The 27,354-nt window shown below is 50.5% G+C and overlaps 1 protein-coding gene across 2 annotated transcripts in view; it reads right to left on the reverse strand.

Moving 5' to 3' along the window:
- LOC143299630 (synapsin-like) overlaps nt 1-27,323 on the reverse strand; it is an 82,861-nt gene extending 55,538 nt beyond the window's left edge. For both annotated transcript variants that reach the window (XM_076612927.1, XM_076612925.1), the window contains exon 1: nt 27,195-27,323. The gene's annotated coding sequence lies outside the window, so the exon portion shown is untranslated. The remainder of the gene's footprint in view (nt 1-27,194) is intronic.
- Nucleotides 27,324-27,354: the final 31 nt, after the last annotated feature.

Consider the following 27,354-nt stretch of genomic DNA (forward strand, 5'->3'; position numbering starts at 1 on the left):
AGACAGACACACACACAGAGGTATGTCAGAACAACAGACAGACACACACACACACAGATATGTCAGAACAACAGACAGACAGACACAGAGATATGTCAGAACAACAGACAGACAGAGACAAAGATATGTCAGAACAACAGACACACACACACACAGATATGTCAGAACAACAGACAGACACACACACAGATATGTCAGAACAACAGACACACACACACAAAGATATGTCAGAACAACAGACAGACACACACACACACAGATATGTCAGAACAACAGACAGACAGACACAGAGATATGTCAGAACAACAGACAGACAGACACACACACACAGATATGTCAGAACAACAGACAGACAGAGATACAGACAGAGATATGTTAGAACAACAGACAGGCACACACACAGATTTGTCAGAACAACAGACAGACACACACACAGATATGTCAGAACAACAGACAGACAGACACACAGATATGTCAGAACAACAGACAGACAGAGACACACACACAGATATGTCAGAACAACAGACAGAGACACACACAAACACAGATATGTCAGAACAACAGACAGACAGACAGACACACAGATATGTCAGAACAACAGACAGAGACACACACAAACACAGATATGTCAGAACAACAGACAGACAGAGACACACACACAGATATGTCAGAACAACAGACAGACACACAGAGAGTAGGGGCGGGATGGGGATGATCGGGGGATGGCAGTGGAAGTGTGGAGGATGTCACGTTGAATCCATACTGTCAGCACCAGCAGCTCCAGAACAGACTGACAGACTGAGGGCCTTCTCTTTTACACTGGCCCCTACACTCTCCCCCCCTCCCCTTCATCGGAAATCAAACCTCAACCAGTCCCCAGGTCTGAAGGATAATGGACAAGAAGAAAGGCAGGAAGGAAGGAAGGAAGGGAGGAAGGAAGAAATAGATAAAGAAGAAAGGAAGGGAGGAAGGAGGAAAGGAAGAAATAGATAAAGAAGGAAGGGAGGAAGGAAGGAATAGATAAAGAAGAAAGGAAAGAAGGAAGGAGGAAAGGAAGAAATAGATAAAGAAAGGAGGAAGGAAGAAAGGAAGAAATAGATAAAGAAAGGAGGAAGGAAGAAAGGAACAAATAGATAAAGAAGGAAGGAAGGAGGAAAGGAACAAATAGATAATGAAGGAAGGGAAGAAGGAGGAAAGGAAGAAACAGATAAAGAAGGAAGGGAGGGAAGAAGGAGGAAAGGAAAAGAGAGACAGGGAGAGTGAGAAGAAAATAGAGCTTGTCACACACACACACACACACACACACACACACACACAGAGACACACAGATATATATATATATATATATTGAATAGGGTCGAAGTCAGTGACAATGGTTACGACCTGACACATTAAAAAGAGAGGGATAGGGAGAGAGGCAGAGACAGAGACAGATAGAAAGAAAGAAGCAGAGACAGACAGACAGACAGGGAAAGAGCGAGAGACAGATGAAGAGACAAAGAGATAGGAGGGCAGAGAGAGGACAGACACGGACACTGCAGCCCTCTACAAACATTGCCACTGTATTGATCACATACATCATCACGGACATGCACAAAATGGATGACAGACAAACAGATGCACGCACACATACGCACACACACACATACACACACACACACACAGAGTCTCTGTTTGTCTGTCTCTCTGTTCCTTCGCCACTTGTGTGTGTGTGTGTGTGTGTGTGTGTGTGTGTGTTTCTCTTTCAGTCTGCAAAACGTTCGTGTCTGTGCATGACATTCCCCCATTCCCCAGCACGTCAAGTGGCCACAGCGAGAACGGTGATCATGACATTGTCTTGATGCCCACAGCGAGAACGGTGATCATGACATTGTCTTGATGCCCACAGCGAGAACGGTGATCATGACATTGTCTTGATGCCCACAGCGAGGAGAACGGTGATCATGACATTGTCTTGATGCCCACAGCGAGGAGAACGGTGATCATGACATTGTCTTGATGCCCACAGCGAGAACGGTGATCATGACATTGTCTTGATGCCCACAGCGAGAACGGTGATCATGACATTGTCTTGATGCCCACAGCGAGAACGGTGATCATGACATTATCTTGATGCCCACAGCGAGAACGGTGATCATGACATTGTCTTGATGCCCACAGCGAGAACGGTGATCATGACATTGTCTTGATGCCCACAGCGAGGAGAACGGTGATCATGACATTGTCTTGATGCCCACAGCGAGAACGGTGATCATGACATTGTCTTGATGCCCACAGCGAGGAGAACGGTGATCATGACATTGCCTTGATGGCCACAGCGAGCAGAACGGTGATCATGACATTGTCTTGATGCCCACAGCGAGAACGGTGATCATGACATTGTCTTGATGCCCACAGCGAGGAGAACGGTGATCATGACATTGTCTTGATGCCCACAGCGAGAACGGTGATCATGACATTGTCTTGATGCCCACAGCGAGGAGAACGGTGATCATGACATTGTCTTGATGCCCACAGCGAGAACGGTGATCATGACATTGTCTTGATGCCCACAGCGAGGAGAACGGTGATCATGACATTGCCTTGATGGCCACAGCGAGGAGAACGGTGATCATGACATTGTGTTGATGCCCACAGCGAGAACGGTGATCATGACATTGTCTTGATGCCCACAGCGAGGAGAACGGTGATCATGACATTGTCTTGATGCCCACAGCGAGGAGAACGGTGATCATGACATTGTCTTGATGCCCACAGCGAGGAGAACGGTGATCATGACATTGCCTTGATGGCCACAGCGAGGAGAACGGTGATCATGACATTGTCTTGATGCCCACAGCGAGGAGAACGGTGATCATGACATTGTCTTGATGCCCACAGCGAGAACGGTGATCATGACATTGTCTTGATGCCCACAGCGAGGAGAACGGTGATCATGACATTGTCTTGATGCCCACAGCGAGAACGGTGATCATGACATTGTCTTGATGCCCACAGCGAGAACGGTGATCATGACATTGTCTTGATGGCCACAGCGAGGAGAACGGTGATCATGACATTGCCTTGATGCCCACAGCGAGAACGGTGATCATGACATTGTCTTGATGCCCACAGCGAGAACGGTGATCATGACATTGTCTTGATGCCCACAGCGAGGAGAACGGTGATCATGACATTGTCTTGATGCCCACAGCGAGGAGAACGGTGATCATGACATTGCCTTGATGCCCACAGCGAGAACGGTGATCATGACATTGCCTTGATGCCCACAGCGAGAACGGTGATCATGACATTGTCTTGATGCCCACAGCGAGGAGAACGGTGATCATGACATTGTGTTGATGCCCACAGCGAGAACGGTGATCATGACATTGTCTTGATGCCCACAGCGAGAACGGTGATCATGACATTGTGTTGATGCCCACAGCAAGAACGGTGATCATGACATTGTCTTGATGCCCACAGCGAGAACGGTGATCATGACATTGTCTTGATGCCCACAGCGAGAACGGTGATCATGACATTGTGTTGATGCCCACAGCGAGGAGAACGGTGATCATGACATTGTCTTGATGCCCACAGCGAGAACGGTGATCATGACATTGTCTTGATGCCCACAGCGAGGAGAACGGTGATCATGACATTGTCTTGATGCTCACAGCGAGGAGAACGGTGATCATGACATTGTCTCGATGCCCACAGCGAGGAGAACGGTGATCATGACATTGTCTTGATGCCCACAGCGAGGAGAACGGTGATCATGACATTGTCTTGATGCCCACAGCGAGGAGAACGGTGATCATGACATTGTCTTGATGCCCACAGCGAGGAGAACGGTGATCATGACATTGTCTTGATGCCCACAGCGAGGAGAACGGTGATCATGACATTGTCTTGATGCCCACAGCGAGAACGGTGATCATGACATTGTCTTGATGCCCACAGCGAGGAGAACGGTGATCATGACATTGCCTTGATGCCCACAGCGAGAACGGTGATCATGACATTGTCTTGATGGCCACAGCGAGGAGAACGGTGATCATGACATTGCCTTGATGCCCACAGCGAGAACGGTGATCATGACATTGTCTTGATGCCCACAGCAAGAACGGTGATCATGACATTGTCTTGATGCCCACAGCAAGAACGGTGATCATGACATTGTCTTGATGCCCACAGCAAGAACGGTGATCATGACATTGCCTTGATGCCCACAGCGAGAACGGTGATCATGACATTGTCTTGATGCCCACAGCGAGGAGAACGGTGATCATGACATTGTGTTGATGCCATTCTCCCAAACAATACAGACAGCACACTGGACAGATAATGATATTGTCTTGATGCCGTTCTCCTAAACAATACAGGTTCTCCTAAACAATACAGACAGCAGACTGGACAGATAATTAGAAATCAGTGGTATGCACAACATACTGTGCCTCTACTGAGAGGAAACTGAAAGTTTCATTGTCCTTGTCGTAGTCGTTGTAGTAGTAGTAGTATGGTGGTGGTGGGGGTGAGGGGTGGGGGTATAATGAGCAGCAGTATTAGTTATGAAATATTTCCGTAGCGTGTTGTGTGAGTTTTGTTTAAACAGTTACGTTCATTTCAGAAGTGAAGACTCCCCTTTCATCTTTCTTACCCTCTCCCTACCCCCCCCCCCCCATCTCCCCTCTCTCTCTCCCTCCCCCCTCTCTCTCTGTTTCTCTTTCTGTCCGCTCCGCATTCATGCATTTGCATATCATTTCCCATGATCCCTCAACACACACACACACACACACACACACACACACACACACACACACACACACACCAACTAGCAGCAAAAGGGATAAAGATGACATCATTCCCTTGATGCCTTCTCTCCCCAATAAACGAGGCAGCAGGTTAGGACAGCTATATAGGCGAGGTGCAGGTTAGGACAGCTATATAGGCGAGGTGCAGGTTAGGACAGCTATATAGGCGAGGCAGCAGGTTAGGACAGCTATATAGGCGAGGTGCAGGTTAGGACAGCTATATAGGCGAGGCAGCAGGTTAGGACAGCTATATAGGCGAGGTGCAGGTTAGGACAGCTATATAGGCGAGGCAGCAGGTTAGGACAGCTATATAGGCGAGGTGCAGGTTAGGACAGCTATATAGGCGAGGTGCAGGTTAGGACAGCTATATAGACGAGGTGCAGGATCAAAACACTGCGCTTTTCGCGATGAAACTGAAACTTGCTGTTTCGTCGTCGTCGTTATCGTCATTGTTATAGCAGCAGTAGGCCTCAGTGGTGGTAGCAGCAGTAGTAAAAGCAGCAGCAACAGCAGTAGTAGTAGTAGTAGTGATGGTGGTGGTGGTGGCGGTGGTGGTGGTAGAAGTAGTAGCAGCAGCAGCAGCAGCAGTAGTGGTGGTGGTGGTGGTGTAGAAGTAGTAGTAGTAGTAGTAGTAGTAGTAGTAGTAGTAGTAGTAGCAGTAGTGGTGATGGTGGTGGTGGTAGAAGCAGTAGCAGCAGTAGTGGTGGTGGTGGTGGTGGTGTAGAAGCAGCAGCAGCAGCTGTCAACCTGGTTGAGGGCGGGACACGAGAGAAGAGTCCTTGTTGATGACAGTGTAGCGGACTACACGAAGCCATACCAGGACTGAAGGAAACATCCTGTACATATCCATTCCCAAGAAGAAGAAAGAGAGACAGACAGAAGAGGATGCTATAACACGCCTGGCGGGCTGAAACACACAATGCTGTTTGTCGGAAGCTGCACTGAGAACCCCCACCTCCTCTCCCACCCCCACACGCCACAACCTCCCCCCCCTCCGCCCCCCTCCCCTAATCCCAGCAATGACATCATATTTCCATTCATCGTTCATCGAACGATCATCTGTCAAAGGGGGTGGCGGTGGGGGTGGGGGTGTTCCACAACGAGGGAAGGGGGAGTGGGACAGTGGTGGTGGTGGTAGAAAAGGGGTGTGGGACAGTGGTGGTGGTGGTGTGGGACAGTGGTGGTGGTGGTAGAGAAGGGGTGTGGGACAGTGGTGGTGGTGGTGGTAGAGAAGGGGTGTGGGACAGTGGTGGTGGTGGTAGAGAAGGGGTGTGGGACAGTGGTGGTGGTGGTGGTAGAGAAGGGGTGTGGGACAGTGGTGGTGGTGGTGGTAGAGAAGGGGAGTGGGACAGTGGTGGTGGTGGTGGTAGAGAAGGGGTGTGGGACAGTGGTGGTGGTGGTGGTGGTAGAGAAGGGGAGTGGGACAGTGGTGGTGGTGGTGGTGGTAGAGAAGGGGTGTGGGACAGTGGTGGTGGTGGTGGTGGTAGAGAAGGGGTGTGGGACAGTGGTGGTGGTGGTAGAGAAGGGGAGTGGGACAGTGGTGGTGGTGGTAGAGAAGGGGAGTGGGACAGTGGTGGTGGTGGTAGAGAAGGGGTGTGGGACAGTGGTGGTGGTGGTAGAGAAGGGGAGTGGGACAGTGGTGGTGGTGGTGGTGGTAGAGAAGGGGTGTGGGACAGTGGTGGTGGTGGTAGAGAAGGGGTGTGGGACAGTGGTGGTGGTGGTAGAGAAGGGGTGTGGGACAGTGGTGGTGGTGGTGGTAGAGAAGGGGTGTGGGACAGTGGTGGTGGTGGTAGAGAAGGGGTGTGGGACAGTGGTGGTGGTGGTAGAGAAGGGGTGTGGGACAGTGGTGGTGGTGGTAGAGAAGGGGAGTGGGACAGTGGTGGTGGTGGTAGAGAAGGGGAGTGGGACAGTGGTGGTGGTGGTAGAGAAGGGGTGTGGGACAGTGGTGGTGGTGGTAGAGAAGGGGAGTGGGACAGTGGTGGTGGTGGTGGTGGTAGAGAAGGGGTGTGGGACAGTGGTGGTGGTGGTAGAGAAGGGGTGTGGGACAGTGGTGGTGGTGGTAGAGAAGGGGTGTGGGACAGTGGTGGTGGTGGTGGTAGAGAAGGGGTGTGGGACAGTGGTGGTGGTGGTAGAGAAGGGGTGTGGGACAGTGGTGGTGGTGGTAGAGAAGGGGTGTGGGACAGTGGTGGTGGTGGTAGAGAAGGGGAGTGGGACAGTGGTGGTGGTGGTGGTAGAGAAGGGGTGTGGGACAGTGGTGGTGGTGGTGGTAGAGAAGGGGTGTGGGACAGTGGTGGTGGTGGTGGTAGAGAAGGGGTGTGGGACAGTGGTGGTGGTGGTGGTAGAGAAGGGGTGTGGGACAGTGGTGGTGGTGGTGGTAGAGAAGGGGTGTGGGACAGTGGTGGTGGTGGTAGAGAAGGGGTGTGGGACAGTGGTGGTGGTGGTGGTAGAGAAGGGGTGTGGGACAGTGGTGGTGGTGGTAGAGAAGGGGTGTGGGACAGTGGTGGTGGTGGTGGTAGAGAAGGGGTGTGGTACAGTGGTGGTGGTGGTGGTAGAGAAGGGGTGTGGGACAGTGGTGGTGGTGGTGGTAGAGAAGGGGTGTGGGACAGTGGTGGTGGTGGTGGTGGTAGAGAAGGGGTGTGGGACAGTGGTGGTGGTGGTAGAGAAGGGGTGTGGGACAGTGGTGGTGGTGGTGGTAGAGAAGGGGAGTGGGACAGTGGTGGTGGTGGTGGTAGAGAAGGGGTGTGGGACAGTGGTGGTGGTGGTAGAGAAGGGGAGTGGGACAGTGGTGGTGGTGGTAGAGAAGGGGAGTGGGACAGTGGTGGTGGTGGTAGAGAAGGGGAGTGGGACAGTGGTGGTGGTGGTAGAGAAGGGGAGTGGGACAGTGGTGGTGGTGGTAGAGAAGGGGAGTGGGACAGTGGTGGTGGTGGTAGAGAAGGGGTGTGGGACAGTGGTGGTGGTGGTAGAGAAGGGGTGTGGGACAGTGGTGGTGGTGGTAGAGAAGGGGAGTGGGACAGTGGTGGTGGTGGTAGAGAAGGGGTGTGGGACAGTGGTGGTGGTGGTAGAGAAGGGGTGTGGGACAGTGGTGGTGGTGGTAGAGAAGGGGAGTGGGACAGTGGTGGTGGTAGAGAAGGGGTGTGGGACAGTGGTGGTGGTGGTAGAGAAGGGGAGTGGGACAGTGGTGGTGGTAGAGAAGGGGTGTGGGACAGTGGTGGTGGTGGTGGTAGAGAAGGGGTGTGGGACAGTGGTGGTGGTGGTAGAGAAGGGGTGTGGGACAGTGGTGGTGGTGGTAGAGAAGGGGAGTGGGACAGTGGTGGTGGTGGTGGTAGAGAAGGGGTGTGGGACAGTGGTGGTGGTGGTAGAGAAGGGGTGTGGGACAGTGGTGGTGGTGGTAGAGAAGGGGTGTGGGACAGTGGTGGTGGTGGTAGAGAAGGGGTGTGGGACAGTGGTGGTGGTGGTAGAGAAGGGGAGTGGGACAGTGGTGGTGGTGGTGGTGGTAGAGAAGGGGAGTGGGACAGTGGTGGTGGTGGTAGAGAAGGGGTGTGGGACAGTGGTGGTGGTGGTAGAGAAGGGGTGTGGTAGGGATTAGGAGGGGTGGGGAGAGAGTTGTCATTGAATCTTCAATCATCTGCTTCACTGTTGTGGATAGTGGCTGGGTCAGAGACCGTATTAACATGTTTTCTTCTCTCTGTGTGTGTGCGTGTGTGCGCGCGCGTGTGTGTCTTTGTGTGTGCATGTATGTATGTGTGTGTGTGTATGTGTGTGTGTGTGTATATGTGTGTGTGTGTGTGTGTGAGGGGAGAGAGAGAGAGAAAGAGAGAGGGAGAGAGAGAGAGAGAGAGAGAGAGAGAGAGAGAGAGAGAGAGAGAGAGAGAGAGAGAGAGATCGTTTTAAAAGCAGCATGGAAATAGGTTTGACGGGAAACTGGATTATGGAAACAGACATTGTGGAATTGGGAACTGTGTGCATCCAATCTTCCGGACTGAATTGAAAGCTACAATGAGCTGTCTTTAAAAAACAGATAATTCAATAGTTTAGTTGATTACACACACACACACACACACACACACACACACACACACACACACACACACACACACACACACACACACACACACACACACACACACACACACACACACACACACACACACACCACGCCACGAACCTTCGCACATACAAATACATACAAACATATACTTACACAAGTCACGCAAGTTTTGAGACAATTCCAAAGGTTGGAAAGCTTTTCTCTGTTAACGTACAAACCTATATGAACACACATCACAACACACTTCAAACGTCCCACTGTTCACAGACAGTTCGGGGAGTTGTGGGGATTTTCTGGGAATTTCACAAAACAGTTGAGGTTGCCTGACCTTTTCCGGCCGTCAGAGGGAGTCACATTTATTCCGGCCGGCTCAGACCGACAGAGGGCGCAAGAGGGCATTCTGATTTATCGATTTGCCGACTGTAAAGGTCACTCCCCCCCCCCCCTTCCCAGTCTGTCTGTCTGCCTGCCTGTCTGAATGGGAGGGGGGGATGAGGGGTGTGGCGGGTGTATGCTCGCCTGTTTAGGGGGTGGGGGTGGGTGGGGTGGGGGCTGAGGTGGTGTGTGTGTGTGTGTGTGTGTGTGTGTGTGTGTGTGGGGGGGTTACGCTCGCTTGTGTGAGGTGGGGGGGGGGGGGGGGTGGTGAGGCGGTGTGGGGGTTTACGCTCGCTTGTGTGAGGGGGTGGGGGGGGGGATGCTGTGGGGGGGGGGGGGGGGTGGAAGAGAAAGAAGAAGATGGAGCCAGTCTGGTGGTGGACGTTAAAATACTGTACAGGGCGAAACCCTTCTGATTAGACCCCCCTCGCCCCTCTTTCTTTTTCTGTTTTTGATAACAACAACAACAACAACAACAACAGTCCATAACCAGCGCTCTCCACCACCCACCCACTCACCCAAAGAAAAAAACGCAAACAAATCGACAAACATACTACCGTACTGTTTTAGAAGATGTGGTGTAGCGTATATGGATCAGTCCGCACGCTTTGACACCTCCCTGAAACTGAAACTGAAAATGACGACTGACCGACAGACAGACATAAGGAAAAGGGGAGGCTAAAAAATTGAAGAAAAGAAGAAGAGAAACCGGAAGCGAAAGTATACAACTTCCTGGCGGGAGGCAATAAAGGCAGCTTCACACGGGTCGCTGGAATGTATGGGGTCATCAGAGTAAATCGGTCATTGGAGTGTCAGTACAGGTAGCAGATAGGTGGCAGATAGGTAGCAGATAGGTGACAGATAGGTGGCAGATAGGTGGCAGATAGGTGACAGATAGGTGGCAGATAGGTGGCAGATAGGTGACAGATAGGTGGCAGATAGGTGGCAGATAGGTAGCAGATAGGTGGCAGATAGGTGGCAGATAGGTAGCAGATAGGTGGCAGATAGGTGGCAGATAGGTGACAGATAGGTAGCAGATAGGTAGCAGATAGGTAGCAGATAGGTAGCAGATAGGCAGCAGATAGGTGGCAGATAGGTGGCAGATAGGTAGCAGATAGGTAGCAGATAGGTAGCAGATAGGTAGCAGATAGGTGACAGATAGGTGGCAGATAGGTAGCAGATAGGTGGCAGATAGGTGACAGATAGGTAGCAGAGAGGTAGCAGATAGGTAGCAGATAGGCAGCAGATAGGTGACAGATAGGTAGCAGATAGGTGGCAGATAGGTGACAGATAGGTGGCAGATAGGTAGCAGATAGGTGGCAGATAGGTAGCAGATAGGTAGCAGATAGGTGACAGATAGGTAGCAGATAGGTGGCAGATAGGTAGCAGATAGGTGACAGATAGGTAGCAGATAGGTGACAGATAGGTAGCAGATAGGTGACAGATAGGTAGCAGATAGGTAGCAGATAGGTGACAGATAGGTGACAGATAGGTGGCAGATAGGTAGCAGATAGGTGGCAGATAGGTGACAGATAGGTAGCAGATAGGTAGCAGATAGGTGACAGATAGGTGGCAGATAGGTGACAGATAGGTGACAGATAGGTGACAGATAGGTAGCAGATAGGTAGCAGATAGGTGACAGATAGGTAGCAGATAGGTGGCAGATAGGTAGCAGATAGGTAGCAGATAGGTGACAGATAGGTGGCAGATAGGTGACAGATAGGTGACAGATAGGTAGCAGATAGGTGGCAGATAGGTAGCAGATAGGTAGCAGATAGCAGATAGGTGACAGATAGGTAGCAGATAGGTGACAGATAGGTGGCAGATAGGTAGCAGATAGGTAGCAGATAGGTGACAGATAGGTGACAGATAGGTAGCAGATAGGTGGCAGATAGGTAGCAGATAGGTAGCAGATAGCAGATAGGTGGCAGATAGGTGACAGATAGGTGACAGATAGGTGGCAGATAGGTAGCAGATAGGCAGCAGATAGGTGACAGATAGGTAGCAGGTAGGTGGCAGATAGGTGACAGATAGGTGGCAGATAGGTAGCAGATAGGTGGCAGATAGGTGGCAGATAGGTGGCAGATAGGTAGCAGATAGGTAGCAGATAGGTGACAGATAGGTAGCAGATAGGTGGCAGATAGGTAGCAGATAGGTGACAGATAGGTAGCAGATAGGTGACAGATAGGTAGCAGATAGGTAGCAGATAGCAGATAAGTGGCAGATAGGTGACAGATAGGTAGCAGATAGGTAGCAGATAGGTGGCAGATAGGTGACAGATAGGTAGCAGATAGGTAGCAGATAGGTAGCAGATAGGTAGCAGATAGGTAGCAGATAGGGACAGATAGGTGGCAGATAGGTGGCAGATAGGTAGCAGATAGGTGGCAGATAGGTGACAGATAGGTGACAGATAGGTAGCAGATAGGTGACAGATAGGTGGCAGATAGGTGACAGATAGGTAGCAGATAGGTGGCAGATAGGTGACAGATAGGTAGCAGATAGGTGGCAGATAGGTGACAGATAGGTGGCAGATAGGTGACAGATAGGTAGCAGATAGGTGGCAGATAGGTAGCAGATAGGTAGCAGATAGGTAGCAGACAGGTAGCCGTGTCCAGACCCTAATCCCTGCCCTGTCAGAATCAGCTGGAGTGGGGACAGGACGTGGTTTGGGGAAGCCAGCAAGCGGTGGGAGGCCGCCAGCTATTGATTCGGTTTTAGCTCTGGTGGTGCGTAATTAATTGATTAGGGTATGGATCCATACTTACAATTCGTGGCAGGAAATCCCCCCACCCCACCCGCCCACAACAAATACACATATGTCGCTAGTGGTGAGTGTGTTGGGTTTGTGTTCGATCCGTCAGTGAAGACTTCGTGGTCCGGCATCCACTTTGTTTTTGTCTTGTTCTTCCTCTTCCTGTTCTTGTTCTTCCTCTTCCTGTTCTTCCTGTTCTTGTTCTTATTCTTGTTGCTATTGATGTTGTTGCTGTTGCTGTTGTTGTTGTTGTTGTTGTTGTAGCTCTTCTCCTTCTACTTCTTCTTGTGCTTGTTGTTGTTACCATTATTATGATCATTACTGAATGTGATGAATTGTCACATGGGGAGGCTGAGGGGAGGGGGCAGTGAAAGAGAGAGATGTGGTGGGGGTGGGGGTGGGTGGTTGAAGAAGGGAGGAAATCCAGGGCGTAAACAAGGGTCGATGCAGAATGTTGTGATGGATTGCTTTATAGCTTGATATCATGCCGGTTTCTGTAGACCAGTAAACCACCACCACCACCACCACCACCATAACAACAAAAATCACCACAGCAACCATAACAACAACATCCACCACCACCACCACCACCACAACTACAACAACAATAACCACCACAACAGCCATAAAAACAACAACCACAATAACAACAAACACAACCACAACAATAACAACCACAACCACCACCACCACCACCACCACAACAACAGCCAAGACAACAAAACATTGTATTAACAGGAAGGGATCACCACATGTTTGGATAAACTGAACTTGGAAGTGAAGAAAAGAAAGGAAGAAAGAAAGAAAGAAAAAAAAGCAAAGAAATGGAAGAAAGCAAGCAAGGATGACTAGTAAGAAGGTAGGGAAGTCAACAGAAAACAATGGAAAGAGAGTAGGACAAGAAACTCACTGGAAAAGAAAGGACGAAAGAAAGAAAGAGAGGAAGAGCCGATGAAACCTTCAGCTGCTGAAGCTGTTGACCTGCGGAGAAAGGAGACTAGCTTGGTGTGCATTTGAGATGACGGGGAGAGAGGTGGCCGAATGGTTGAAACAGTGTTGGGCAAGGTCTGGGTTCGATTCCCGTCCTCACCTGTTCTCCCACGTTTGACTGGAAAATCAAACTGAGCGTCTAGTCATTCAGATGAGACGATAAACCGAGGTCCCGTGTGCAGCACGCACCTGGCGCACTGTAAAAGAACCCAGGGCAACATAATTATGTGTTATCCGCTGCCGAAGAAATCCACTCTGATAGGTACCAAAAAATATATGTACGCACTCAATGCCTGACTAAGCGCGGTGGGTTATGCTCCTGGTCAGGCATCTGCCCAGCAGATGTCGGAACTCAGTGACGCCTCCTAGCGAAGCAGTGACTGACAGGTTGACCTTTTGCTTCAGTCTGATCTCAGCAAGGTGACAGCCCTCCATTGACAAGCAAGGTGACAGCCCTTCATTGGCAAGCAAACTTGTCGTAAAAGGCTTACAAACTTTGTTTAAAAAGAATTTTAAAAAAAAGCTTCAGCTTCTGAAAAAGGGAAATATTCAATGTGGACCGCCTCTCTCTCTCTCTCTCTTTCACAGACACAGACACACAGAGACACACAGACGCAGACACAGACACACACACACACACAGACACACACAGACACAGACACACACAGACGCAGACACAGACACACACAGACGCACACACACAGACGCACACACACAGACGCACACACACACACACACACACACACACACTAAAACGCATCCCCAGATCTATAGTCTCAAGTGACAAGGGGAAGCCACACAAGTCTTTCTTCCACCCCCACCCCACTCCCTCCCTCCACACTGACCCTTCATCAAGAAAGACAACTGGCTTTGACAGTCCACCCCACTCCCTCCCTCCACACTGACCCTTCATCAAGAAAGACAACTGGCTTTGACAGTCCACCCCACTCCCTCCCTCCACACTGACCCTTCATCAATAATGGAAAGACAACTGGCTTTGACAGTCCACCCCACTCCCTCCCTCCACACTGACCCTTCATCAAGAAAGACAACTGGCTTTGACAGTCCACCCCACTCCCTCCCTCCACACTGACCCTTCATCAATAATGGAAAGACAACTGGCTTTGACAGTCCACCCCACTCCCTCCCTCCACACTGACCCTTCATCAATAATGGAAAGGCAACTGGCTTTGACAGTCCACCCCACTCCCTCCCTCCACACTGACACTTCATCAAGAAAGACAACTGGCTTTGACAGTCCACCCCACTCCCTCCCTCCACACTGACACTTCATCAAGAAAGACAACTGGCTTTGACAGTCCACCCCACTCCCTCCCTCCACACTGACCCTTCATCAAGAAAGACAACTGGCTTTGACAGTCCACCCCACTCCCTCCCTCCACACTGACCCTTCATCAAGAAAGACAACTGGCTTTGACAGTCCACCCCACTCCCTCCCTCCACACTGACCCTTCATCAAGAAAGACAACTGGCTTTGACAGTCCACCCCACTCCCTCCCTCCACACTGACCCTTCATCAAGAAAGACAACTGGCTTTGACAGTCCACCCCACTCCCTCCCTCCACACTGACCCTTCATCAAGAAAGACAACCGGCTTTGACAGTCCACCCCACTCCCTCCCTCCACACTGACCCTTCATCAAGAAAGACAACTGGCTTTGACAGTCCACCCCACTCCCTCACTCCACACTGACCCTTCATCAAGAAAGACAACTGGCTTTGACAGTCCACCCCACTCCCTCCCTCCACACTGACACTTCATCAAGAAAGACAACTGGCTTTGACAGTTCACCCCACTCCATCCCTCCACACTGACCCTTCATCAATAATGGAAAGACAACTGGCTTTGACAGTCCACCCCACTCCCTCCCTCCACACTGACACTTCATCAAGAAAGACAACTGGCTTTGACAGTCCACCCCACTCCCTCCCTCCACACTGACCCTTCATCAATAATGGAAAGACAACTGGCTTTGACAGTCCACCCCACTCCCTCCCTCCACACTGACCCTTCATCAAGAAAGACAACTGGCTTTGACAGTCCACCCCACTTTCTCCTCCCCCTCCCCCCTTCCCCCAACCCTCTTGCTCTGTCACCGGACCCCTTCAACCTGTATCCTTTGCTTCCTCAGGAATTCCCGAACTCTGGCACCATTAGGAGCGCCTGACAGAACTGTCCAGCACATTCCTCCAGGTCTATCAAAGCCTGGGTCTGGCACCATTAGGAGCGCCGCACAGAACTGTCCAGCACATTCCTCCAGGTCTATCAAAGCCTGGGTCTGGCACCATTAGGAGCGCCGCACAGAACTGTCCAGCACATTCCTCCAGGTCTATCAAAGCCTGGGTCTGGCACCATTAGGAGCGCCGCACAGAACTGTCCAGCACATTCCTCCAGGTCTATCAAAGCCTGGGTCTGGCACCATTAGGAGCGCCGCACAGAACTGTCCACCACATTCCTCCAGGTCTATCAAAGCCTGGGTCTCTGCGTGTGGTCTCCCTGTCCATTCTGCAATGTCTGTCTGTCATCTTTTTTCTGTCTTCCGCTGTTCTTCTTCCAGGGCTGCAACTCCCACGTTCGCTCGTATACACCAGTAGCTTTTGTGTGGGCTTTTTCTGAAGACTAAATTCATGACTAAAATCAATAAGTAAACAAAGATCCCCATCACAGCCAGGGATGTTCCGGGCCAGTTGCCGGCCCCTGCCCACCGCTAGTGCTGTGGACTCCAGGGAAAGATGGAACCACGTGTCGGGTATCACGAGTGTCTTTGACAGTATGACGGGTGTCTTTGAGAGTATGTCTTTGAGAGTATGACGGGTGTGTTTGAGAGTGTCACGGGTGTGTTTGAGCGTGTCACGGGTGTGTTTGAGAGTATCAGAGTATCATGGGTGTGTTTGAGAGTATAACGGGTGTGTTTGAGAGTGTCACGGGTGTGTTTGAGAGTATCACGGGTGTCTTTGAGAGTATCACGGGTGTCTTTGAGAGAGATGCTGACATCTCCTGACCAACACTGCAGGTGCCTGTATCTATCAGCCTGGCTGACGGCGGGATACAACAGTGAGCAACCATGGCAGTCAGCCCCTAACCAAATGAAGACCCATAGCAGTGTTGTTAGTTCCAAACCAAATGAACACCCATAGCAGTGTTGTCAGTTAGTCCCAAACCAAATGAACACCCATAGCAGTGTTGTTAGTTCCAAACCAAAATGAACACCCATAGCAGTGTTGTTAGTCAGTCCCAAACCAAAATGAACACCAATAGCAGTGTTGTCAGTCCCAAACCAAAATGAACACCCATAGCAGTGTTGTCAGTCCCAAACCAAATGAACACCCATAGCAGTGTTGTCAGTCAGTCCCAAACCAAAATGAACACCCATAGCAGTGTTGTCAGTCAGTCTAAAACCAAATGAACACCCATAGCAGTGTTGTCAGTCCCAAACCAAAATGAACACCCATAGCAGTGTTGTCAGTCAGTCCCAAACCAAAATGAACACCCATAGCAGTGTTGTCAGTCCCAAACCAAATGAACACCCATAGCAGTGTTGTCAGTTAGTCCCAAACCAAAATGAACACCCATAGCAGTGTTGTCAGTCCAAAACCAAATGAACACCCATAGCAGTGTTGTTAGTCAGTCCAAAACCAAATGAACACCCATAGCAGTGTTGTTAGTCAGTCCCAAACCAAATGAACACCCATAGCAGTGTTGTCAGTCCCAAACCAAAATGAACACCCATAGCAGTGTTGTCAGTCCCAAACCAAAATGAACACCCATAGCAGTGTTGTCAGTCCCAAACCAAAATGAACACCCATAGCAGTGTTGTCAGTCCCAAACCAAAATGAACACCCATAGCAGTGTTGTCAGTTAGTCCCAAACCAAAATGAACACCCATAGCAGTGTTGTTAGTCCCAAACCAAAATGAACACCCATAGCAGTGTTGTTAGTCAGTCCCAAACCAAATGAACACCCATAGCAGTGTTGTCAGTCCCAAACCAAAATGAACACCCATAGCAGTGTTGTCAGTCCCAAACCAAATGAACACCCATAGCAGTGTTGTCAGTCAGTCCCAAACCAAAATGAACACCCATAGCAGTGTTGTCAGTCAGTCTAAAACCAAATGAACACCCATAGCAGTGTTGTCAGTCCCAAACCAAAATGAACACCCATAGCAGTGTTGTCAGTCAGTCCCAAACCAAAATGAACACCCATAGCAGTGTTGTCAGTCCCAAACCAAATGAACACCCATAGCAGTGTTGTCAGTTAGTCCCAAACCAAAATGAACACCCATAGCAGTGTTGTCAGTCCAAAACCAAATGAACACCCATAGCAGTGTTGTTAGTCAGTCCAAAACCAAATGAACACCCATAGCAGTGTTGTTAGTCAGTCCCAAACCAAATGAACACCCATAGCAGTGTTGTCAGTCCCAAACCAAAATGAACACCCATAGCAGTGTTGTCAGTCCCAAACCAAAATGAACACCCATAGCAGTGTTGTCAGTCCCAAACCAAAATGAACACCCATAGCAGTGTTGTCAGTCCCAAACCAAAATGAACACCCATAGCAGTGTTGTCAGTTAGTCCCAAACCAAAATGAACACCCATAGCAGTGTTGTCAGTCCCAAACCAAAATGAACACCCATAGCAGTGTTGTCAGTCCCAAACCAAAATGAACACCCATAGCAGTGTTGTCAGTCCCAAACCAAAATGAACACCCATAGCAGTGTTGTCAGTCCCAAACCAAATGAACACCCATAGCAGTGTTGTCAGTTAGTCCCAAACCAAAATGAACACCCATAGCAGTGTTGTCAGTTAGTCCCAAACCAAAATGAACACCCATAGCAGTGTTGTTAGTCCCAAACCAAAATGAACACCCATAGCAGTGTTGTTAGTCAGTCCCAAACCAAATGAACACCCATAGCAGTGTTGTCAGTTAGTCCCAAACCAAAATGAACACCCATAGCAGTGTTGTTAGTCCCAAACCAAAATGAACACCCATAGCAGTGTTGTCAGTTAGTCCCAAACCAAAATGAACACCCATAGCAGTGTTGTCAGTTAGTCCCAAACCAAAATGAACACCCATAGCAGTGTTGTCAGTTAGTCCCAAACCAAAATGAACACCCATAGCAGTGTTGTCAGTCCCAAACCAAATGAACACCCATAGCAGTGTTGTCAGTCCCAAACCAAAATGAACACCCATAGCAGTGTTGTCAGTTAGTTCCAAACCAAATGAACACCCATAGCAGTGTTGTCAGTCCCAAACCAAAATGAACACCCATAGCAGTGTTGTCAGTCCCAAACCAAATGAACACCCAGTGTTGTCAGTCCCAAACCAAATGAACACCCATAGCAGTGTTGTCAGTCCCAAACCAAATGAACACCCATAGCAGTGTTGTCAGTCCCAAACCAAAATGAACACCCATAGCAGTGTTGTCAGTTAGTTCCAAACCAAATGAACACCCATAGCAGTGTTGTCAGCATACCCGGCATAATCTTTTGAAATACAGAAAATAAAATGTCCCCAAAGTCTTAGGTGGAAGAAAGAAAAGAAATCAAAAAAGACACACACAAAAAAAGATATACACTTTTTAACTATCCACACCAAACTTCACAGACAAAACAAACCAAACGAAACAGCAAAGTTATATGATGACCCTCCTTCATCCCAACATTTTCTGTCTCAACTGCACTGCCTCGCCGTTCGTTCTGGCGGTTTGTTGTCGGAACCACACCACCTCTTTCACACAACCCTGTTTCACTGTGATCAATATTTGACGTCAGAAGCTGAACTCAACTGACAGCGTGACGAGACCTTCACAACAGCAGCAAGTCGGTCCATGTCTGTCAATGGAAGGAGCACTGACTGCCCCCAGCTATGTGGTGTGCGCTGACAGTTTGGGAATGGCTGTATCATGATTCACAAGAGCTGTGTTGTTTGCCCAGAATAGCACAGTCCTCAGAGCGATCGATACTAGTAACACTTGCTGCTACGTGAAAGGTTTTGTTTTCTTTCATTGTTCGTGCGTAAACATATAGGTATGTACTTAGAGAGGAAAAAAGGGGCAAAGATGTTATTATGTGTGCGAAAGTGTGCGCGGGTTGTGTGTGTGTGTGTGTGTGTGTGTGTGTGTGTGTGTGTGTGTGTGCGTGCGTGCGTGCGTATGTGATAACACAAGCAACAAACGTGCGGTTTCCCCTGTTGAAGTATTGACTCAAAACAAGAAATGGGTCCAATATTGTTGACAATGTTGACCTACAGTTGGTCGTTTCACTTTATGTGAAGGAAACTGCCATCAGAATAAGGGAAGGGAAGGGGGCAGTATTGTATTGTATTGTATTGTATTGTATTGTAATGTCTAATCATTTCCGACATATTTCTCTGTCTGGAATTCGAGGTATATAGGGGAGATGTGGGGAGATTAGGAGAGGTATATAGAGGGGAGGTGTGGGGAGATTAGGAGAGGTATATAGAGGGGAGGTGTGGGGAGATTAGGAGAGGTATATAGAGGGGAGGTGTGGTGAGATTAGGAGAGGTATATAGAGAGGGAGGTGTGGGGAGATTAGGAGAGGTATATAGAGGGGAGGTGTGGGGAGATTAGGAGAGGTATATAGAGGGGAGGTGTGGGGAGATTAGGAGAGGTATATAAAGGGGGAGGTGTGGGGAGATTAGGATAGGCGCACATACACACACACACACACACACACACACACACACACACACACAGAGGCACGCACGCAAGCACACAGACAGACACACGCACACACACACACACACACACACACACACACACACACACACACACATAATCGTTCACTGTGAAAACTATGCTGTGACGCAGTTAGCAATTGTGACATTTGCAGGAACCGATAGGCCTACAGCCCCCCCCCACCTCCCTCCTCCCCCCCTCCGCCCTCTTCCCTGGCTAATCGTTCCTGCCTGAATCATACTGGAGGAGAGTTGGTGTTCCCCTTGTGGAGAATTGATTGTATTCTCTGTACTGTGTGGGATGCGTGGAGTATTGGTGTGTTTGTGTACACGTGTGTGTGTGTGTGTGTGTGTGTGTGTGTGTGTGTGTGTGTGTGTGTGTGTGTGTGTGTGTACTTAGTGTGTCTGACTGTCTGTGTGACTGTTGTGTGTGTGTGTGTGTGTGTGTGTGTGTGTGTGTGTGTGTGTGTGTGTGTGTGTGTGTGTGTGTGTGTGTGTGTGTAGTTAGTGTGTCTGACTGTCTGTGTGACTGTGACAACACACAGAATGGATCGGGGTGTGACTGCAACAGTGACAGTGGTGGTGGTACTAATAGTAGTAGTAGTAGAGGTACTTGTAGCTGTTGTTCTTGTTGTAATAACAGTTTTATTTATCGTAACACACCGCCCTCCTTAATTCCATAATGATCCCTCCACCCTCATCACACCTCCCTCCTCTCTCTCTGTTCCCTCATCACACCTCCCTCCTCTCTCTCTCTCTGTTCCCTCACCACACCTCCCTCCTCTCTCTCTGTTCCCTCATCACACCTCCCTCCTCTCTCTCTGTTACCTCATCACACCTCCCTCCCCCTCTGTTCCCTCATCACACCTCCCTCCCCTCTCTCTGTTCCCTCATCACACCTCCCTCCTCTCTCTGTCTCTGTTCCCTCATCACACCTCCCTCCTCTCTCTCTGTTCCCTCATCACACCTCCCTCCCCTCTCTGTTCCCTCACCACATCTCCCTCCTCTCTCTCTGTTCCCTCATCACACCTCCCTCCTCTCTCTCTGTTCCCTCATCACACCTCCCTCCCCTCTCTCTCTCTGTTCCCTCACCACACCTCCCTCCCCTCTCTCTCTCTGTTCCCTCACCACACCTCCCTCCTCTCTCTCTGTTCCCTCATCACACCTCCCTCCCCTCCCCTCTCTGTGCCCTCATCACACCTCCCTCCTCTCTCTCTCTCTCTGTTCCCTCATCACACCTCCCTCCCCTCCCCTCTCTGTGCCCTCATCACACCCCCCTCCTCTCTCTCTCTCTCTGTTCCCTCATCACACCTCCCTCCCCTCCCCTCTCTGTTCCCTCATCACACCTCCCTCCCCTCTCTCTCTTTGTTCCCTCATCACACCTCCCTCCTCTCTCTCTCTTTGTTCCCTCACCACACCTCCCTCCTCTCTCTCTGTTCCCTCACCACACCTCCCTCCTCTCTCTCTGTTCCCTCACCACACCTCCCTCCCCTCTCTGTTCCCTCATCACACCTCCCTCCCCTCTCTCTCTCTGTTCCCTCACCACACCTCCCTTCTCTCTCTGTTCCCTCATCACACCTCCCTCCCCTCTCTCTCTCTCTGTTCCCTCACCACACCTCCCTTCTCTGTGTTCCCTCATCACACCTCCCTCCCCTCTCTCTGTGTTCCCTCATCACACCTCCCTTCCCTCTCTCTCTCTGTTACCACACCACACCTCCCTCCCCTCTCTCTCTCTGTTCCCTCACCACACCTCCCTTCCCTCTCTCTCTCTGTTCCCTCACCACACCTCCCTTCCCTCTCTCTCTCTGTTCCCTCCCCACACCTCCCTCCTCTCTCTCTCTCTGTTCCCTCACCACACCTCCCTTCCCTCTCTCTCTCTATTCCCTCACCACATCTCCCTCCCCTCTCTGTTCCCTCACCACACCTCCCTTCCCTCTCTCTCTCTGTTCCCTCACCACACCTCCCTCCCCTCTCTCTCTCTGTTCCCTCACCACACCTCCCTCTTCTCTCTCTCTGTTCCCTCACCACACCTCCCTTCCCTCTCTCTCTCTGTTCCCTCATCACACTTCCCTTCCCTCTCTCTCCCTGTTCCCTCACCACACCTCCCCCATCTCTCTCCCTGTTCCCTCACCACACCCTCCCTTCCCTCTCTCTCTCTGTTCCTCACCACACCTCCCTTCCCTCTCTCTCTCTGTTCCCTCGCCACACCTCCCTTCCCTCCTCTCTCTCTGTTCCCTCACCACACCTCCCTTCCCTCTCTCTCCCTGTTCCCTCACCACACCTCCCTCCCCTCTCTCTCTCTGTTCCCTCACCACACCTCCCTCCCCCTCTCTCTCTCTGTTCCCTCACCACACCTCCCTTCCCTCTCTCTCTCTGTTCCCTCACCACACCTCCCTCCCCCCTCTCTCTCTGTTCCCTCATCACACCTCCCTTCCCTCTCTCTCTCTGTTCCCTCACCACACCTCCCCTCTCCCTCTGTGTTCCCTCACCACACCTCCCTCCCTCTCTCTCTCTGTTCCCTCACCACACCTCCCCCCTCTCTCTCTGTTCCCTCACCACACCTCCCTCCCCCCTCTCTCTCTGTTCCCTCACACACCTCCCTCTTCTCTCTCTCTGTTCCCTCACCACACCTCCCTCCTCTCTCTCTGTTCCCTCATCACACCTCCCTCCTCTCTCTCTGTTCCCTCACCACACCTCCCTCTTCTCTCTCCCTGTTCCCTCACCACACCTCCCTCCTCTCTCTCTGTTCCCTCACCACACCTCCCTCCCCTCTCTGTTCCCTCATCACACCTCCCTCCCCTCTCTCTCTCTGTTCCCTCACCACACTCCCTCCCCTCTGTCTCCCTGTTCCCTCACCACACCTCCCTCCTCTCTCTCTGTTCCCTCACCACACCTCCCTCCCTCTCCTCTCTGTTCCCTCACCACACCTCCTCCCCTCTCTCTCTCTGTTCCCTCACCACACCTCCCTCCCCTCTCTCTCTCTGTTCCCTCATCACACCTCCCTCCCCTCTCTCTCTCTGTTCCCTCACCACACCTCCCTCCCTCTCTCTGTTCCCTCATCACACCTCCCTCCCCTCTCTCTCTCTGTTCCCTCACCACACCTCCCTCCTCTCTTCTCTGTTCCCTCACACACCTCCCTCCCCTCTCTCTCTCTGTTCCCTCACCACACCTCCCTCCCTCTCTCTCTGTTCCCTCACCACACCTCCCTCCCCTCTCTCTCTCTGTTCCCTCACCACACCTCCCCCCTCTCTCTCTCTGTTCCCTCACCACACCTCCCTCCCCTCTCTCTCTGTTCCCTCATCACACCTCCCTCTTCTCTCTCCCTGTTCCCTCATCACACCTCCCTCCCCTCTCTCTGTTCCCTCACCACACCTCCATCCCCTCTCTCTCTGTTCCCTCACCACACCTCCATCCCCTCTCTCTCTCTGTTCCCTCACCACACCTCCCCCCTCTCTCTCTGTTCCCTCACCACACCTCCCTCCCCTCTCTCTCTCTGTTCCCTCACCACACCTCCCTCCCCTCTCTCTCTGTTCCCTCACCACACCTCCATCCCCTCTCTCTCTCTGTTCCCTCACCACACCTCCCCCCCTCTCTCTCTCTGTTCCCTCACCACACCTCCCTCCCCTCTCTCTGTTCCCTCATCACACCTCCCTCCCCTCTCTCTCTCTGTTCCCTCACCACACCTCCCTTCCCTCTCTCTCTCTGTTCCCTCACCACACCTCCCCCCCTCTCTCTCTGTTCCCTCATCACACCTCCCTTCCCTCTCTCTCTCTGTTCCCTCATCACACCTCCCTCCCCTCTCTCTCTCTGTTCCCTCACCACACCTCCCTCCCCTCTCTCTGTTCCCTCATCACACCTCCCTCCCCTCTCTCTCTCTGTTCCCTCACCACACCTCCCTTCCCTCTCTCTCTGTTCCCTCATCACACCTCCCTTCCCTCTCTCTCTGTGTTCCCTCACCACACCTCCCTTCCCTCTCTCTCTGTTCCGTATCCATGAGCAGCAGGAATGTTGATAGAATCAAAGACACTTCAGCTGAAAAAGTAACAACAAAAACGACACAAGTGAATAAAACACTGAAAGAAAGAAAAAAAAGAAAGAAAGAAACTGACAAGGATAATTAGGCAAAAAACTTGGAGAAGGAAACTTTCAGAGTATCAAAACAAACAAACAAGAGTCTTATTCTTAAAAACAACAACAACAAAACACACACAGAGAAACAAACACAGAACACACAGACAGAAAGAGACACAGACAGATAAAGAGACAGAGACAGAGAGAGACAGAGAGATTCAAAGTACAAAAAAAGAATGATTAAAAAACCGTTCTCTTCTTTGTTTCTTTTGTTTTTGTTTGTTTGTTTGTTTGTTTGTTTGTTTGTTTTTTGTTGTTGTTGTTGCTGCTGCTGCTGCTGTTGTTGTTGTTGTTGTTGCTGTTGTTGTTGCTGTTGCTGTTGTTGTTGTTGCTGTTGTTGTTGTTGTTGTTGTTGCTGTTGTTGTTGTTGTTGCTGCAATTCTAACATGCAAGGCATGCGGAACAAACAGTCCGCGAGACAACAAAGGTAATATTGATAAAACAAAAGAAAACAACAAGAAACAAAGATAATTAAATGGTATACAAAGAAAGGGAAAAGAGCGCAAAGAGAGAAGGAAACAGAGACAGAGAGAGACAGAGGGAAAGGTAGGGGCAGAGAAAGAAGGCAGACAGACAGACAGACAGACAGACAGACAGACAGGTGTACAGGGAAACAAAGAAGACAGACAGAGAGAGGCAAAGAAAGAAAGGAGAATTGAGAAAAGGAAAGGGCAAAGGAGAGAAGAAAGGGGAGCAGAAAACTTGAAGGAAAGAAAGGAAGAAATGAAGAAAGTAACGAAAGGAAGAAAGATGAGAAGAAAGGAATAAAGGACAGTCAAATGCACGTGTGTGTGTGTGTGTGTGTGTGTGTGTGTGTGTGTTTATGGCAGACAAGGTAAAAATGTTGGGTGGATGATGAAGTCAGAAACACCCCTCTACTTTTTTTCTTTCTCAAACCCATATTATGACAAGGACGAAAGGAAAGAAGGAAGGCAGGAAGGAAGGAAGGCAGGAAGGAAGGAAGGAAGGAAGGACGGAGGGACGGAGGGGTGGAGAGAATGAAGGAGATAACGAAGTCTCGACCTGACGAGGGTCCACCCACAAGAAGAGCGGCACGAAAAAGAAAGTCACAAGCACAAAGACCACTGAAAATTATCATGGCGAAAACACAATACAATACAGTAGGGCGTACGAGACAGCACAGCACAGCACAGCACAGCACAGCACAGAACACAGCACAGCACAGCACACAGCACAGAACACAGCACAGCACAGCACAACACAGCACAGCACAGCACAGCACAGCACAGCACAGCACAGCACAGCACAGCACAGCACAGCACAGCACACAGCACAGCACAACACAGCACAACACAGCACAGCACAACACAGCACAGCACAGCACAGAACACAGCACAGCACAGAACACAGCACAGCACAGCACAGCACAGCACAGCACAGCACAGAACACAGCACAGCACAGCACAGAACAGAACACAGCACAGCACAACACAGCACAGCACAGCACAACACAGCACAGCACAAAACACAACACAGCACAGCACAGCACAACACAGAACACAGCACAGCACAGCACAGCACAGCACAACACACAGAACACAGCACAACACAGAACACAGCACAGCACAGCACAGCACAGCACAACACAGCACAGCACAGCACAGCACAACACAACACAACACAGCACAGCACAGCACAACACAGCACAGCACAACACAGCACAGCACAGCACAACACAACACAGCACAGCAAAGCACAACACAGCACAGCACAGCACAGCACAGCACAACACAGCACAACACAGCACAGCACAACACACAGCACAGCACAACACAGCACAGCACAGCACAACACAACACAACACAGCACAGCATAGCACAGCACAACACAGCACAACACAGAACACAGCACAGCACAGCACAGCACAGCACAACACAGCACAGCACAGCACAACACAGCACATCACAGCACAACACACAGCACAGCACAGCACAGCACAGCACAGCACAACACACAGCACAGCACACAGCACAACACAGCACCCAGCACAGCACAACACAGCACACAGCACAGCATAACACAGCACACAACACAATACAGCACAACACAACACAACACAGCACCCAGCACAGCACAACACAGCACAACACAACACACAACACAACACAACACAGCACAACACAACACACAACACAACACAGCACAACACAGCACAACACAACACACAACACAACACAGCACAACACAATACACAACACAACACAGCACAACACAGCACAACACAACACACAACACAACACAACACAGCACAACACAACACACAACACAACACAGCACAACACAGCACAACACAGCACAACACACAACACAACACAGCACAACACAGCACAACACACAACACAACACAGCACAACACAATACACAGCACAACACAGCACAACACAGCACAACACAACACACAACACAACACAACACAACACACAACACAACACAGCACAACACAACACACAACACAACACAACACAACACAGCACAACACAATACACAACACAACACAACACAACACAGCACAACACAGCACAACACAGCACAACACAGCACATAGCACAGCACAGAAATAGAGACTCCTGTCGCTCTGACAACTTGATGCCGCTCTGTCCCATAACCACTGGAACCACACCACAGATAAATTTCTAACCAAGGTCATCAACACACCCCTAAAAGCCCTCATCCCCGCCCTCGCCCCTCCCCGCCCACCACCGCCCACCACACCCCACCCCACATTCTCTCCCGTCCCTCTCCACCTCCCCGCCCTCCCAGCCCCTTCCCATCTCCACCCCTCCCGTCCTCCCAAAACTCTGCCACCGGTACCGGGCCACTTGCAGGAACCGTTGACAAATTCTGGCATTGATACCACCCCCACCCACACCCACCACATCTGAAACCACCTCGGTACCTTAAATTGATTCGCCAACCTTCCTTCCTTCCTTTCATCCTCCCTGCAGCAAAACACTCAAATATATTATTCACGAGGTCACACACACACACACACACACACACACACACACACACACACACACACACACCATACCATACCACACCACACCAACCACACCATACCACACCGTCAGATCATTTTAGTTACACATCGTTTTTCATTTTCATTTTTACATCGTCACCATCACAAACACCCAAACCTGCGGTACTACTACTACTACTACTACTACTACTACTACTACTACCCAGCCTTCTACACTCAGTCAGTGGGCCAGATTCGAGAAGAATCGTCCTTCCAGAGCACAGAAACATAGCCAGTAACGAAACCAACACACTCAAACCCCCCACAGAAAGCGGTAGTGGACTAGAAGTATCCGAAGCGAACAGAAATAGCCAGACAAAACAAGCACCATTTGGGCCAGCTTACCTAATCAGGAAGCCGGCAGGTCAGAAGACATAACACCCTGCTGGAAGCCCGAGGAAGAAGCAAAAAGAAGAAGGAAGGATCCTGCCAGAAAGCGTTGGGAGTTGTGATATTCCTTCCACTCCTCGGCTGCCGTACACAGCACCAAGGCATGCAGGCTACA

The sequence above is a fragment of the Babylonia areolata genome, chromosome 25 (genome assembly GCF_041734735.1).
Source record: "Babylonia areolata isolate BAREFJ2019XMU chromosome 25, ASM4173473v1, whole genome shotgun sequence".
Classification (NCBI taxonomy): domain Eukaryota; kingdom Metazoa; phylum Mollusca; class Gastropoda; order Neogastropoda; family Buccinidae; genus Babylonia; species Babylonia areolata.